The sequence below is a fragment of the Scylla paramamosain genome, chromosome 4, assembly GCF_035594125.1.
Source record: "Scylla paramamosain isolate STU-SP2022 chromosome 4, ASM3559412v1, whole genome shotgun sequence".
Taxonomy (NCBI): domain Eukaryota; kingdom Metazoa; phylum Arthropoda; class Malacostraca; order Decapoda; family Portunidae; genus Scylla; species Scylla paramamosain.
Window position 1 is genome coordinate 5,970,001 of NC_087154.1, and position 5,000 is coordinate 5,975,000.

General features: G+C 42.4%; 1 protein-coding gene and 1 long non-coding RNA gene across 3 annotated transcripts in view; one reads left to right on the forward strand and one right to left on the reverse strand.

Annotated features, from left to right (window-relative positions):
• The window catches only part of LOC135099421 (synaptogenesis protein syg-2-like), a 197,630-nt gene that overhangs the window by 6,584 nt on the left and 186,046 nt on the right, over window positions 1-5,000 (forward strand). The gene's annotated exons all lie outside the window — the stretch shown is intronic.
• LOC135099432 (uncharacterized) overlaps window positions 1-5,000 on the reverse strand; it is a 113,936-nt gene that overhangs the window by 195 nt on the left and 108,741 nt on the right. The window lies entirely within an intron of this gene.

Here is a 5,000-nt window from a genome sequence, read left to right on the forward strand (position 1 = left end):
GCACCACTTCTGATTCATTTTCCTAGTATTCCATGTCATTATAACCTGCAAAATATCATCAAACATACATAATGAAGTCTGCCTATGTGCAGGATACCCAACCATTATGTGAACAATGAAAGTAAGACATTAAGAGCATTCAGAATATTTAAATTTGTATAACATATCACACTGTTAGACATAATGACTAGTTTGAGAGGTGGGAAGGTAGGGAGAGGAGTAAAAGAGAACAGAAAGGAACAAAAATGCAGAGAAAGACAAGGAAACATTCAAATAATACCAGGAAACTGAAAAAAAGGGAAAAAAAAAAAACATGATGAGGAAGACAAAGAAAATCCAGACCATCGAGGACAAAGACGCAGCAACAAAGACGAGGCTCAAGACAAAAAATAAAGTACAACCACACCAAAAGTCCCCTTGTTCCTCACTCCCTTCCGCCTCTCTTAGAAGGAGAGAGAGAGAAAAAAAAAAACACCAACACAATTTGCACCATATGTGACTCCCCTTCACCCCACGTACCTTCCTCTTCCCTTGAGCCACCCAGGAGGTAGCTGCGGCGCCTGTCGCTCCCTTGGGCTGAGGGGAAAGGGGGCATCCTTGGGGAAGAGAGCGTGGTAAGGGGAAAGATAAGCCAGCCTCCTCCAAGAGACCTTTTCCTCCTCTTTCATTATGATATCAGTAAATGTGTCTCTCTCTCTCTCTCTCTCTCTCTCTCTCTCTCTCTCTCTCTCTCTCTCTCTCTCTCTCTCTCTCTCTCTCATCGTAATAACCTCCCACTCTAGATACTCTTCAGTTCTTTTCCTCTGGACGAATATACAAACTTGCACATGCTAAGTAAGGAAAGCTGCAGCTGGAGTACTGCATAAATAAGAAGATAACATGCAGCAGCTGGGGAGCAGGAGCACCAGCACCACCACCACCACCACCACCACCACCACCATCACCACAACCACCACCACCACCACCTGCAGCAATACACAAGATTAAGAAAACAAGCGGGAGGGGAAAAGTCAGAAAGGTTTTGGAAAGTCAAGGTTTTAGCAGAGCTGGAAGGTTTTTGAAAAATCAAGGATGTTTTGGAATACATGGGAGATATGGCAAGTTCAACAATATTCTAGAAAATCAGGAAGGTTTTTGGAAGGTGTGGAAAGTTCTGAGGCATCAAGATGATAGTAGGTCTGAAAGATAATAGAAGGTTATGAAGATTTTGGAAGGTCTGGAAGGTTTCGGTGTCTTATTTGGTGGTGATTTTCGTGGAATTATCAGCAATAATATACATACGAATTTAGAAATTAATTTATCTTACCTAGGAAATGTTGGCTTCATTTTCATCGCATACTGAACACTATCGTCAAATTTGATTACAAAAGAAAATTACATTGGAAGCCGAATCTGTGAGCATGAAATCTCTGGTCCAGACAAACAGATGTAAAGGATTTCCACGTCGTATTTTCATATATGTTCAAATAATTACGCACGCTTCTCCCAGTATTAGTGATTCATGTTCATCACGGCCAGTGGCTCCGCGCGCTGCACAGTCCAGTCAGTCTTCATAGAATTGCCAACATGCAAAGGAATTTATTGACAACGGGAGGTCAAACGGTGTGACGGTGGAAAACCTTGCTTGGGGAAAAGCCAGTTACTCTAACTTAACTTTTGTAGAAGAAATTCGTGAAACAAATTTGAAATATGACCTTTACGGCGGATATACCTTAGTTGTTCCATATACTGATTGCTATTTCAAGACAACACAATGTTAGACTGAATGATTTACACCAAAAAAAAAAAAAAAAAATCATAGAGGACAATTTCATTTGCAAGACGTGTGTGGTGACGCAGAAATGTACTGATAACCCTTTCACTATCAGTCAACCTTTGCCGGATTCACCTGCAGACCTTTAAATACTTTTTTTTGCACCAGTCTCTTTAAAAGCTTTCTTCTATAACTTAGCAACGGTGGATTATTACCTTTCTTTATATCCACCCAAATCATTTATTACAGTGATCTCAATATTAACAAAAAAAATAAAAAGGACCACAGCAGTAAAAAGGAAAAAAAATGAAGGATAGATGCTGAAGGTCGAGAAGAGCAGGCCAGGAGGATTCATGAAAACCATAGGGAAGCAAAAGAAGCAAGGAATACATGACAACTGCAAGGTAATTAGTGCAACACCTTCAGGTCTTATAGCAGTAAGAAAACTGACCGATATGCAATAAGGTCAGGTGGAGGTCGGCAGGGGCACCTCGGATAGGAAGAAGTGGTGGAAGCGTTCTGGGAAGCAATAGGGGTGGTAGAGATACGGCGACTGCAAGGTGATAAGGAGAGGCACGGGATCTTTAAGTGCCTGACGTACACCGCCATTGCCTTCCTGGGTGTCACCGTCAACAACACCCGATCGCTTTACAGCCTCCACACCCCTCCTATTGTCCCTCGCACCTCGTCAATCCCACTCCTAACTCCCGCCAATACTCCTCCCATGGCCACGTCACGGCCTCCCCACACCCTCCAAGGGAAGAGGGTGGCTTTGTGGTCCAGTGCTTGGCGTGTGACTTAAAGGCTGCAAGTTCGACCCTGCTTCAGTAGTGTCTAGGTTGGAGAGGTAGCGTACTGTGGTGCTTAGCGTAATTTGTCCTCATTGTTGCGGTACTCTATGAATTTCTATTTGATTTCCTTTCCTCACTACACTTTCGATCATCTCCCTCTCCTAATACTCTTGATTTTTTTCTCTTACTGGAGGGAGGATAGGAATGAAAGAAGCAAGAGAGGAAAGGAGGATGATGTAGAAAGACACGGTGCCTGTAGGGACACGAGACAGCTATTTATCGGAAATAATAATTAACATGAACAAGGGCAAGATTCCAGAACTTTGTAACTGGTGCCTGATTATGCGAGACGACAATTCTGGACTTGTTTTGCCTTGAGTAAAGTAAACTGGAGACTCAGAAGGGAACACTTAAAAAGGAGTTCGAACAGATCTTTAATGGCATGTAAACAGAGCACGTTCATCACCTATCTTTCTACATATATACCAGGCCGGGAACCCCACACGCTGTTACCTAGACAAAGCACCACACACTTGCACACACACACACACACACAGCACTCACACTCTTAGCCCCGTTAATCATACAAGTAATAGTACGAATAATAACGACTCTAATAATAATATAATGACAACAATAACACCACCACCAACAACAATAACAATAAAAACGGCCATAACAATAACTCCTCTCAAAAGTCACGCACGGCACAGATACGGAGTCAAGTCTTCAAGGAGAAAAACTAACACCAAAACGAAGACTTTCATAACCATTCCTCAAGAGCACTTCCCGCAGCCATCACCGGGACACAATTCAACATCCGGACGAGTGAACAAAAAGGAGCGCGGAACTATTCCATTGATGGGTATAATTACAGCCATTATATTAAAGCCAGAAGGGAGGACGAATAAATGTGAAACGAACAGAAGTATTCACGCATCATAAAAGATATACAGTATGGGGTGCAATATATCAGGAGAGGGAGAGGGAAAGAGTGAGAGAGAGGGAAAGAGAGAGAGAAAGTGAGTGAGGGAAAGAGACGTGATGCAGGAAGGGAGAGAAACGAGGTGCACAGGAGGAAAAAGAGTAGGAAGAGGAGGAGAAGGAAAAAAAGATGGATGGTAGATAAAGTGACGAGATGTATGGAGTAAAGGAGATGAAATAAGAGCAGAGAGAGAGAGAGAGAGAGAGAGAGAGAGAGAGAGAGAGAGAGAGAGAGAGAGAGAGAGAGAGAGAGAGAGAGAGAGAGAGAGAGAGAGAGAGAGAGAGAGAGAGAGAGAGAGAGAGACAGCCTTCATGCCCTTTGGGTTAAGGGTCACAGGGCCATGGCTAGTGAAGTGTGGCCATCAATACATCAATAAACGACAACGACTCCTCTTCCTCCTCCTCCTCCTCCTCCTCCTCCTCCTCCTCCTCCTCCTTCTCTTCCTCTTCCTCTTCCTCTTCCTCTTCCTCCTTATCATCTTCATCACTTCCCTTTGTCTGTACTCTACCTACTTAACTGCTCTTCTCCTCTTACCTTCGTCGTCGTCTTCGTCCTCGTCTTCGTCTTCCTCCTCCTCCTCCTCCTCCTCCTCTAATACCTAATTATTTCCCTTGGCAGCTCTGAAGAATGCAAATTTATTTAAAACCGCTATTTTCTGCTCTTTAGAAGTGGTTAATTTCATATGTATTTCGTTCGTTATACAGAGACGGAGGTGTACAGTACATGATGAATAATGTGTCTGTCGAAATACGAACGATTCTTTTTCTTTATTTTTCTGATGAGATTTTGATGATGAGAATACAGACTTGGTAGTTTTTTATTCTTTGTTATGTAATGTGTGTCTGGTTAAGCATTTCATTTATTTATTTTTTTGTTTTGTTTTTTACTGTCACCTTGCTTCTTGATCAGGATTTCGCGCGCTATTTGAAATTTTTATAAGGAGAGTTGCTTATGTACTTGCAGCGTTTCTAATCTAATCTAATCTACTATATGTACATTCTTCATTGCGTCACCTCTTCCCTGGCGTATCGTAAAACACAGGGACGCAAGAAAAATTGTTATGTCTGCTTGGTTATTTCCTTATACTCTACTACGTAACGCTTTTCTAGGTTAGTACATCCATCTGTATATCCTTCCTTCACCACCTCTGTGTTCAGTCTTCACGTCACACCAAAGCTATATCATTTCATCCAATACCGAGCCGTCACATCCCATTCAAGTGCTTGACTCCATTTTTCATTCACATTCTGTTCCTTTTATACTTACCTCGACAGTTCACTCGTCTCTCCATACTGCAACTCCACTATTCCAGCTTCTGTTCTGTTCAGTTTTCCTCTTAATCCTCAGCTCTCTCGCACTTCTTTACTTCATCTCTCCCTATGCAACTTCTCCATTAATTCTCAAGATTCACTTCCGTCAATCACTCCTTCTCTTCCCCTATCCCTTCCTCCTCATCTTCTTTTTTAGCTAC